The sequence below is a fragment of the Rhinoraja longicauda genome, chromosome 1 (assembly GCF_053455715.1).
Source record: "Rhinoraja longicauda isolate Sanriku21f chromosome 1, sRhiLon1.1, whole genome shotgun sequence".
NCBI classification, from domain to species: domain Eukaryota; kingdom Metazoa; phylum Chordata; class Chondrichthyes; order Rajiformes; family Arhynchobatidae; genus Rhinoraja; species Rhinoraja longicauda.
The window spans coordinates 35249094-35261812 of NC_135953.1; positions in this window are offsets into that span (position 1 = coordinate 35249094).

Below are 12719 nucleotides of genomic sequence, written 5' to 3' on the forward strand. Positions count from 1 at the left end.
AATAAACGGGTCCTTTTCGGAATGGCAGGCAGTGACTAGTGGGGTACCGCAAGGCTCAGTGCTGGGACCCCAGTTATTTACAGTGTATATTAATGATTTGGACGAGGGAATTGAATGCAACATCTCTAAGTTTGCGGATGACACGAAGCTGGGTGGCAGTGTTAGCTGCGAGGAGGATGCTAGGAGGCTGCAGAGTGACTTGGATGGATTTGGCGAGTGGGCAAATGCATGGCAGATGCAATATAATGCGGATAAATGTGAGGTTATCCACTTTGGCGGCAAGAACAGGAAAGCAGAGTATTACCTGAATGGTGACCGATTGGGAGAAGGGGAGATGCAACGTGACCTGGGTGTCATGGTGCACCAGTCATTGAAAGCAAGCATGCAGGTGCAGCAGGCAGTGAAGAAAGCGAATGGTATGTTGGCATTCATAGCAAGAGGATTTGAGTTTAGGAGCAGGGAGGTTCTGCTGCAGTTGTACAGGGCCTTGGTGAGACCGCACCTGGAATATTGTGTGCAGTTTTGGTCTCCTAACCTGAGGAAAGACGTTCTTGCCTTAGAGGGAGTACAGAGAAGGTTCACCAGATTAATCCCTGGGATGGCGGGACTTGCATATGAGGAAAGACTGGATAGACTGGGCTTGTACTCGCTGGAATTTAGAAGACTGAGGGGGGATCTTATAGAAACATATAAAATTCTTAAGGGGTTGGAGAGGCTAGATGCGGGAAGATTGTTCCCGATGTTGGGGGAGTCCAGAACCAGGGGTCACAGCTTAAGGATAAGGGGGAAGTCTTTTAGGACCGAGATGAGAAAACATTTCTTCACACAGAGAGTGGTGAGTCTGTGGAATTCTCTGCCACAGAAGGTAGTTGAGGCCAGTTCATTGGCTATATTTAAGAGGGAGTTAGATGTGGCCCTTTTTGCTAAAGGGATCAGGGGGTATGGAGAGAAGGCAGGTACAGGCTACTGAGCTGGATGATCAGCCATGATCATATTGAATGGCGGTGCAGGCTCGAAGGGCCGAATGGCCTACTCCTGCACCTATTTTCTATGTTTCTATGTTTCTATGTAAGATACTGCTGCAATGTTTCATAATCATCTTCAGTATCTACAAAACCACCCACTTTTGTATCATCTGCAAACTTGCTAATCTTGGCATGTATGTTTTCATCCAAATCATTGATATAGATGACAAAGAGTAACGGGCCCAGCACCAAACACTGAGGCCCACCATTAGTCACAGGCCTCCAGTCCGAGACTAAGCAACCTTCCACCATCACCGTCTGTCTGTCCCTTCCTTCTTCTTTGTTTTTTTTAGTACGTGTTAAATGTATGTTTTTAGTGTTCTTTATCTTGTTTTATATGGGGGGTGGGGAAGGGGGTTGGGGGGACCTTTTTCTAATCTCTTACCTTGATGGAGATGCGATTTTTTTCTATATAATTTCTCCGTCCGCACTGCAGCCTAACATCGAGGAGTTGGCGGCCTTTGCTGGAGACCGATTTTGAGAGCTCCACTGTGGTTGCCTGTGGACTTAACATCGCGGAGCCCGCGATCCCTTTGCCAGGGATCGACCTCTGAGCTCTACTGCAGGTGCATGCGGACTTTAACATCACGGAGCTCGCGGTCTCTGATTAGAGACCGACATCGGGAACCAAGCCGCAGGAGCTTCGACCGCCCCGACGCGGGAGCTTTGACCGCCCCGACATGGGAGCTTCGATCGCCCCAACCCGGGGGCTTTGACCACCGGCTGCAGGAGTTTCGATCACCCCGACAGATGGTTCGACTGCCCCGACCGCGGGAGAAAAATGAGGGAAGAAGGTTAGACTTTATTGCCTTCCATCACAGTGAGGAATGTGGGGAATCCGCTGTGGTGAATGTTTATGTTGACTTTTATGTAGTTGTTTGTCTTGTTGCTTCTTTTGGTATGGCTGTATGGTAATTTGCATATCACTGTACCTTAATTGATACATGTGACAATAAAAGACCTTTGAAACCTTCGAAACCTTAGCTTCCTACCATGAAGCAAATTTTCTATCCATTCAGCTATCTCTCCTTGTATCCCCTGTGATCTAACCTTCCAGAGCAGCCAACCATGAGGAACCTTGTGGAATGCTTTACTGAAGTCCAAATATACAACATCTACAGCTCTGCCCTCATCAACCCTTTTGGTCACGTCTTCAAAAAACTCAATCAGATTTGTGAGACATGACCGCTGTGGTACAAAACCATGCTGACTATCCCTAATCAGACGTTGCCCATCTAAATGCCTGCATATCCTATCCCACAGAATATCCTCTAGTAACTTTCCAACTACAGATGTTAACCTCACTGACCTATAGTTCCCAACATTTTCCCTGCAGCCCTTCTTGAATAAAGCCACAACATTTGCCACCCTCCAATCTTCCAGCACCTCTCCTTCATTTAAAGATGACTCATAAATTTCAATCAGGGCTCCCGCCATTTCGTCTCTGGTTTCCCTCAATGTCCTCGGATATATATGAATGAATGAATAAGTTTATTGGCCAAGCATGTACACATACAAGGAATGTGCCTCGGTGCTCCGCTCGCAAATAACAACACGAACATACAGTAAACAATTAAGAATAAAGCATAAAACATTAAAACATTAAGAATACAACATTACAGTTTAAACATGAGAGTGAAATAAACCAGAGCAAAACGAGACTACAGACTTTTGGTTATTGAGTAGAGCTACTACTCGCGGAAAAAAACTGTTTTTATTTCCGGCTGTTGCTGCTTTGACAGTCCGGCGTCGCCTTCCAGAAGGAAGTGCTTCGAAGAGTTTGTGGCCAGGGTGAGAGGGGTCAGAGATGATCTTTCCCGCTCGCTTCCTTGCCCTTATTCATGCACGATAATATCTTCTGCACCTCTTTGATTGTAACACTGACTGCACTGAATTGGTACTATAACAAAATTTAAAAGATGTTTGGATAGGAACATGGAAAGGAAACATTTAGAGATATCTGGGCCAAACACGGGCAGTTGGGACTTTTGAAGATGGAGCATCTTGCTCAGCCTGAAAAGTTGGGCCAAATGGAATGTTTCTGTGCTGTATGACTCTATGTCTGTGACTCTATAACAAATTTTGATTAGACCCATTGTTATTGATGTTGCATAATTGGTTCTTTAATTGTAAGGTATTCAGTTTCTGGATTCATTTTGTCAGATATAATAGATCTGAGCATCCATTGGAGTCAAGCAGATAACACAATAAATTGGCAAGTAATGCACATTGAATAAATATATTGTATTTATTCCCCCAAAATGGGAATCTGTGGATTGGGAGGGAAATTAAAGTATAAATAATTTTAACGATCAAAAATAAATCTATTTTCAATGGTAGGAGAAACAACTACTCTACTTTCAGGATATGGTTAGGTTATAAGATATTTTTTAAGAACGATGTTTGTCTCCAGTTAAGGCAGCAACAACCATTGCTTATTGTGTTTTCCAAGACAATTAAAAGAGTTGGGAAATCTTTGATTCATGGATTCCACAATTTAGAGAACTGTTTGTAGGTCAGGTACAATAAGGAGCATCATCCACACACAACAAAATCTTTTGACCTCTTGAATATATGTAGCACCTGAGCTTTCCTCTTAGGTAAAGCATTCTACAGGTTTATTACCGTAACTACATTCAGAGTAATTCAGGTATATTTTTTGGCAGAACTTTGGCTTCTTGAAAGTCAGACTTCACGTTTGTGAATGTCCAAGTTTTATATCTGGGAGATCAAATGTAAGCTTGCCAAATTTGAATCACTAAGGTTTAAAAAAAGGAAAACAGAAACCGCACCAAGCAATTGATCATGTTCGCCTGATATGCTGCCTGACCCACTGAGTTACTCCTGAAATCTATGTCTTCTTTTGTAAATCAGCATCTGCAGTTCCTTGTGTCCAGCTCTGAACTTGTTTGACCCTATTTCCCAATCTCATTACTCATCTTTCTCAACCTGATCAGTGCAAAAGTGGTTGACTTAGTAGGAATAAGACATGGGCAGAAGGAATTACCAAGGAATTTCAGTACTCACCATTCAGGCATGTAATCTTAACTAATAACATTGCCCAAATTTCCAGGCCATCATAATTTTAATGGAATTATGTGCCATTTTACAAAACTAATTAAGGCTACAAGTAACTTGAATTGCTCTTCCTACTTCAATTAAAGTCAGCATTTATAGACCATCGCTCATTATTCTTGAGAAGGTCATGTTGTTATTTTTTCTTGAACTGTTCTAGTTTGTGCGGTGAAGGTCTGCTTTTGCCCAAGATATAAACAACAGTTACTCTTAATAACATGCCCCACAGAAAAATCAATCACTTTTGAAATATTAACATCAGTCTGAAGAATTGCCTCGACCTGAAATGTTGCCTGTTCATCCCCTTCCCGGATGCTACCTGGCCCATTGAGTTCAATGATTCACTTTATTGTCACATGTATCTTAGTACAGTGAAATGTATTTTTCGCACGCAGCTCAGAAAGAAATAATCTTACTAGACATAAGCACAATAAAACGTTGGTACCAATCTGTAGGAATAAGCAGATTGCAGTGAGGCAGTGCACAAGAGTCACCACTTTTCTGGTGCCAGCGGTCAAGTTTCAAAGTTGTTAAAAGTGTATCTTTGCCATAAAGGCCCGTTAGCAGTAGCACTGGGTCCGAATGTATAAGGTCATGTGATAGAGGCAAAATTAGGTAATTCGGTCCATCAAGTCTACTTCACCATTCATTCATGACTGATCTATCTCTCCCTCCTAACCCCATTCTCCTACCTTCTCCCCATAACCCCTGACACCCATACTAATCAAGAATTTATCTATCTCTGCCTTTAAATTATCCATTGACGCCCGCAACTGCCTTCTGTGGCAAAGAATTCCACAGGTTCACCACCCTCTGACAAAAGAAATTCCTCCTCATCTCCTTCCTAAAGGAACATCCTTTAATTCTGAGGCAATGACCTCTAGTCCTGGACTCACCCACTAGTGGAAACATCCTCTCCACATCCACTCTGTCCAAGCTTTTCACGATTCGGTATGTTTCAATGAGGTCCACCCTCATTCTTCTAAACTCCACTGAGTACATGCCCAGTGCCATCAAACGCTCATCATACTCAGTCCTGGAATCATTCTTGTAAACCTCCTCTGGACCCTCTCCAGAGCCAGCACATCCTTCCTCAGATATGGTGCCCAAAATTGCTCACAATACACCAAACGTGGCATGACCAGCACCATATAGAGCCATAGCATTACATAAAGACAGAGAAGAATAGAAAATGGGTGCAGGAGGAGGCCATTTAGCCCTTCGAACCAGTACCGCCATTCATTGTGATTATGGCTGATCATCCACAATCAGTAACCTGTGCTTGCCTTCTCCCATATCCCTTGATTCCACTAGACCCTAGAGCTCTATCTAACTCTCTTTTAAATTCATCCAGTGAATTGGCCTCCACTGCCTTCTGTGGCAGAGAATTCCACAAATTCACAACTCTCTGGGTGAAAAAGTTTTTTCTCAACTCAGTTTTAAGAATACAAACATCTTTGCTTTTGTATTCTAGCCCTCTTGAAATAAATGCTAGCATTGCGTTTGCATTTAGTTTAGAGGTACAGCATGGAAACAGCCCCTTCGGCCCACCAAGTCTGCACTTACCATTCATCACCTGTTCACACTAGTTAGAAACATAGAAACATAGAAAATAGGTGCAGGAGTAGGCCATTTGGCCCTTTGAACTAGCACCGCCATTCAATATGATCATGGCTGATCATACAAAATCAGTACCCCGTTCCGGCTTTTTCCCCATATCCCTTGATTCCCTTAGCCCTAAGAGGTAACTCTAACCTACTCTTGAAAACATCCAGTAAATTGGCCTCCACTGGCTTCTGTGGCAGTGAATTCCACAGATTCACAACTCTGGGTGAAAAAGTGTTTTCGCATCTCAGTCCTAAATGGCCTACTCATTATTCTTAAACTGTGACCCTTGGTTCTGGACTCTCCCAACATCGGGAACATTTTTTTCTGCATCTAGCCTGTCCAATCCTCTACGAATTTTATATGTTCTATGTTATGTTTTAGGTTCTATGTTATCCCACTTTTGTATTCACTCCCGAGACATAATGGACAATTTTACAGAGGCCAATTAACCTTCACACCCGCACGACTTTGGAATGTGGGAGGAAACCGGAAAAACCAGAGGAAATCCATGCAGTTACAGGGAGAATAGAAACATAGAAACATAGAATGTGCAAACTCCACTCATGCTGCACCTAAGGTCAGGATCAAACCCATTCCTTTGGCCCTGTGAAGCAGCAGCTCTAACAGTTGCGTCGCTGGGCCTGGGGTTGGCCAGATGATGTTGTTGGTGTCCTCCATACCTGCTCCGCTGCTCTGTGAAACTGCAGGCCATGTCCGATCTATGCACTCGATCCCTTGGAGTGGTGCCCTTTCCAATGGAGCCCCAGACTGCTGTTGGGCCTCCAGTCGCCCACTCCACCAACACATTGATCCGAACACACCGTCTCTCGCCTCACACGTCCACCCTTTTACCAAGGCATTTTCCTCAGCCAACCTCAGAACATCCAGAACAAATCCAAGGAAACAGAAGAGCCCCTAGCCCACTCACCAGCACTGTTTCTCTCCTCCATCCATCACCACTGCCATTTTAGATGAATTCCAAGTTCCTCCAGCTTTTGCTTGAAATATTAACCATTGATAGGGAGGGTTTTCATCGTTTTTGTTTCAAGCCTCCCTTTTTTATCCATTAAAAAGCCAGCAGTTGCAGTGTAAAGTAAATAAATGATAGATGGAAGTAGGAGTCAACATTTGGCCTCTCAGGCCTAATCTATCATTCAAGAAGATTATGGTTAAGCTTTTACATTGATGCCACTTTCCAAACAAACACCGTATCATTTGATTCCCTTAATGTCTAAAAATCTATTGATCTCTATCTTGAACTTACAAGAACGATGGTATCAAGAGCCTATCCAGTTTAACTGAATAAAAGTCCAATGTTGATTGAGTGTTGGTGCATTTTTGACCTGTTGTTCAGCTTTTGTTGAATCTTCCACAGGTGTAGCAACAGAAACTATCTTCAAGACTTAGATCTTCCGATTCAGATTAGTTTAAATCATATACACCGGGGCGCATCAAACACATAGAGCAAAGTGTATACAGAGTAATGATAGATACAACAATAAATATAGTGACAAATGCAAAGCAGCAGAATATTGTAAAGGTTCTGGAGCAATCTGTTATGCAATTTTTGCAACCATTCCTTTGGTGCCTATATCCACGTCATTCATATAAAGTTCGAAAAGATGACATCCCAACACAAATCCCAGTGACTTACTATGCATTAACATCCTGACACACTGGGACTCACCCATCATAGACACAAAATGCTGAAGTAACTCAATAGGACAAGCAGTATCTCTGGAGAGAAGGAATGGGTCGAGACCCTTCTTCAGGCATACCCATTGATGCCTACACTCCTCTCTTGCTTAAAAAAAAAATCTGCCCATGCCAATATCAGTAGACCCTGTTATGAGCTCATATTCTACAATAACCTCTGATGCATCACCTTATAAAATGTTTTCTGGGAATCTAAGTATTTCACATCCGCTAGCCTCCCTTTATTTGCAGCATAAATTACTTCTACAAAGAATTTGAATAAATTGGTCAAACATGATTTCTGTTTCATAAGTGCTTGTTGATTTTCCAATAATAACTTCTAATATTTTTCCCATGACAGATGTTGATACAATAACAGCATTTGATTTAAGGGAACATTACCTTGCTCTGCACATTTCTTGATTTAAGGAGCAGAACAAACATTTTTAACAATGAACGTATACATTGAGCGATTTCCTTATGCCTCATTCACCACCAGGAATGGATGGCACTGTCGTGCATCTGTTTGCCTTATAACTAAGTTGTAATTTCACTCAACATTGAATAAAGCGGTGTGAAAATAAATCGTAAATTGTTGCTTTATTTTGACCTATCCTTCTACAGCTATGTTTGATGGATTTATTTTTAATCATACTTTTGTTTGTTCTTATAATTTAACTTTTATATTAAAGTATTGGGTTCTGCAGCACCATATTTCTGTGCAATTCAATCTTAAAGAAAAATCAATTATAGTGGCAAAATCAGAGACTCGCTGCGAGTTGGAGCTGTCTGATCAGGGGGTATGGGGAGAAGGCAGGAACGGGGTACTGATTGAGAATGTTCAGCCATGATCACATTGAATGGTGGTGCTGGCTCGAAGGGCCGAATGGCCTACTCCTGCACCTATTGTCTATTGCCTATTGTCTATGCAGTCGTACCCAGCAGCATGAGACTAAGTGTCTTCACATAACTCCATGCTCCCCTGTTTTCTACAGATCCATGGAGTTGACATAATGCCCCCACCCTCCAAGACAAACAATTACCTTACCAACTAATAATTTTGTCAATCACCATGTTTATCCCAGCCAAACTTACCCATCTATCCCCGTCAACAAGTCTCCATTGTGATTCTCCACTGAAGACTCCACCCAATTATTCTTCCAATCCTTGATGTCTGATCCCTCTTCCAGTCCCTTGTTTATTGTTAGAAACAGGGGACTGGAACCTCTGTCTTATTTTCAAAACCTTGGATGTTCCTACCCTTTAAGTTCCTATCTACACCCAATGAATCAAGTTAGACCTACCTGATATCCAGGGGCTTTCTTTAATGGTGAAGATTATAAATTATACTCCTTCATCAGACCCGATGAAGGATTCCAATCCAAAACATCATCTATCTGCTTCACTTTCCAATAGAGTTCATTCAGTGGATTGTTTGTTCCTCCAGTTTCCAGCATCTGTAGCCTCGTGTATCTCCGAATAATGAACTGATCCAATCCAATTCAAAAGTACTCTTTACCTGGTTTCTTTCAGTGCAATAAATTGGGCCTCGCATGCTACTAAATTTCATAACACTGAGCCTTTGAAAAAAATATTTATTGATGTAACGCATATAAGCAGTTTAACAAACCTTTGGCAACGTCATTTAATTTCCTGGCAGATAATCATTGGTACTACTAAATGAAATATTCCTATTACATCAATCCAATATATGCAGAAGGAATGGAGGTGAATGATGGAATTTTCCTGAAGTGAAAATGATATAAGTTGTGAAATTCGTACATGAGATTGTACTAAGATGACATGGTTTCCCTGGGATACAAGTGCATGTGTGGTCAAGTCTGCATTACTACTTTAATATCAGCAGTTCCTTTCTTTGTCACTTTCATACAGATGAGATTCTGCTCAAGATAAACAAATGTATGCTACAGCTAAAAATTGCAGAAAGAAGAATGAATGCATTGAACCTCTGTTGATTTGGGCATGAAGTTTTAATCAGAGATTGTTCAATAAAGAAATTTTAAACAAAGGTAATACAGACATTTCCACTGGTCCTGCCAAACTCAAAAATTACCGGTATTTTTTTAAAATCAGTAAATATTACTCATCCACTTTGAAACTTAAATGTCGCCCGCAGATCATTACATTGATAAGTAGAATAACCATCCTTTTTAATCCGTGTGTTTATTATAATGAAGATTGACTGTAAAAGTGCCACCGACTTTAGGATCTCTGCATATTTAGCTCGCAAGCTGTTCGTTGGTGGCAATTTCCCCAGTGTTGGACTCCTCATGGAACCTAAGAAATGTGTGTAGGAAAGAACTGCAAATGCTGGTTTAAACCAAAAATAGACACAAAATGCTGGAGCAACTCAGCGGGTCAGGCAGCATCTCTGGAGAAAAGTAATAGGTGACATTTCGGGTCGAGACCCTTCTTCAGATATGTGTGCCAGGCCTGACCTGTTGCAAGAACAGGACCTCAAATCATTTGAAGACACATGGAACTGCAGATGCTGGTTTACAAAAAAATACACAGTGCTGGAGTAACTCAATAGGTTATTCTGCCTGACCCATTGAGTTCCTCCAGCACTGTTTGTCTTTTTACCTCAAATCATTTGACTGGAAGAGAGCAGCTGCAACAGAAAAGGTAATAGGTTATTTAGACATTTTTTTGGATTAATTGTGTGCAAGATAGATCTTTATAATAATTTGTAAAATATTTTGTGAACAGCTTTTCTTCTTTTATGATTAAAATGATCTTTTATTTGTTATGGAATGGTGCTTTATTTGTCACATGTACTGAGGTACAGTGCAATTCATTCATTTTAGTATGTATCATCATGCGTAAGCACGAAGATACATATTGGATAAGCATCTTAGCCACGGTGCAAGTGTATAGCAGAAGAAAACAGTATACAGAGTCACCAGTTTTACCATTTTCAAGTCCCAGTTTCTTTGATTCTTCAATAATTATTGAATGTTTTTGCTTATTTATGTAAGTCCAGCATCCCTGACTCACTGGACCCACATCAATTTGCATACAGGGCAAATAGATCCACAGAGGACGCCATCTCTCTGGCTCTTCACACTGTCCTGACTCACCTAGAGAGACAGGGCACGTACGTGAGGATGCTATTCATAGACTATAGCTCTGCCTTCAACACGGTCATCCCCACCAAGCTAATCACCAAACTCCACCAGCTAGGCCTCAGCTCGTCATTATGTGACTGGATCCTGGACTTCCTGCTGGAGCGACCGCAGGCAGTGAGAATGGGCCCGCACCTGTCCTGCACTATCACCCTGAGTACCGGCACACCACAGGGCTGTGTTCTGAGCCCCATGCTCTACTCCCTCTTCACGCACGACTGTGTTCCTGCATTCGACACCAACACCGTTGTCAAGTTTGCAGACGACACAACGGTGATCGAGCTTATCACCAACGGTGATGAAACAAAATACAGAGCGGAGGTGCAGAACCTGGCGGACTGGTGCTCAGATAACAACCTGTCCCTAAATACCACCAAGACCAAGGAGCTGATCATCAACTTCCGTAGGTCACATAACGGGGAATATGCCCCGATCTCTATCAACGGGGACAGTGTGGAGAGAGTGTCCAGCTTCAAGTTTCTGGGCACTCACATTTCGGAGGACCTAACATGGTCCAATAACACTGCTGCGCTGGTCAAGAAGGCACAGCAACAACTGTTCTACCTAAGAACACTGAAAATGTCTGGTCTACCCCAACAGCTGCTGACGACCTTCTACCGCTGCACCATAGAGAGCATCCTAACGCATGGCATCCCTGTGTGGTACCTCAGCTGCACGGAGGCAGAAAGGTAAGCTCTACAGCGGGTAGTCCATAGAGCTCAGAGGGCCATCGGAACACAGCTACCAGACTTGGAGGGCATCTACAACACACGATGCCTCAGAAAAGCCACCAGCATCCACAAAGACTCTCCACACCCCTGCAACAGTCTGTTCGAACTCCTTCCATCGGGCAGACGATACAAGGCCTTCTATGCCCGCACCTCCAGACTCAGGAACAGCTTCATCCCCAGGGCCATAGCTGCTATGAACCGGTCCTGCTGAGCCGGATGGTCACATCGCACAGTGATCCGGCACAGATCAACTTGCACTTTATCCTGTCTAAAACTGTTACAATTGTTTCGTTGGGTTGCTGTTGTCTAAATTAATTAAACTATTGCATCGTATGGGAGGCGCATTCCCAATCTCGTTGTACCCCTGGGTACAATGACAATAAAGATATATTGTATTGTATTGTATTGTATTGTATGTCAGACCATTCCGAAATAATCAAAGCTTGAGACATGTTTGAGATCCAGCTAAACTAGGTGCCTGCTCAAACATTTTAAGCTATTATAATTGTTGTAACTTGTCCCAAGAACCCCCACATGCTGTCTCATTGAGTGCAGAGAGTCTTTCATTACTCAGGGCCTCACTCTAGGAAAATTAAGGTTATTGTATCACTTTTGCAAATTAATTCAACAAACTCAGATTTATTGATTATTGAGGACTCGGTCATTTTGGTATTGCTTTTTCAATCAATCCCGCGTTCTTATACAATGAGTCAAAGGGGCCTTTGCAGGATCAGCAAAATTTCAAGCCAATCTTTCCAATGTTGTAAGAAATATCAGGTTCAAGGGATATACATAACCTTCAAAAGTGATTTAGCAAAGGTCAAGGATTATTCCTGATTGAAACTGGGGTGTAATAAATGCCTAGTGGTTCAGTCATATAACACCTTTCAATCTGTTATTTCTCATCAGAACAATATTCTGACCTCTAAAGTGACCCTCTAAACAAGCCTAGGCTGCTGCTACATTTCAACATTTTACAAGAAAAATAACTCAATGTTGAAAGGATTTTGATTTGACAGTACAAAGCCTATACTCAAAATTTTGACAAATCCCATCTTTTACTATGACGAAAAACAAATATTGATCCTAAACGCACCTAATTCATCTCTGCACATGTAATCCCAAAAGAAAATGCCCAAGATGACCAGAGGGCGTTCAATATTTTTCCCATTTTGTAAAATCAACATCAGTTGCTTTGTACATCTCCACATGCTATGAGTCATTCAACAAAATAAGTTGTGTTTTTTTCCCATATGATAGATATTAGGGAGTTGATATAGTTAATTAAACAGTGTTACAACAAACTGATTGATGAGGCACCCTTTGAGTGCTGTTTTTTTATTTTGCTCATGATGGGAGAGTATTGATGAACTTCTGACCCTGTGCATTTGTGCTGTGCTCCTGTTGGCAGAATGATAATCTGTTTAAATTAGTTTACA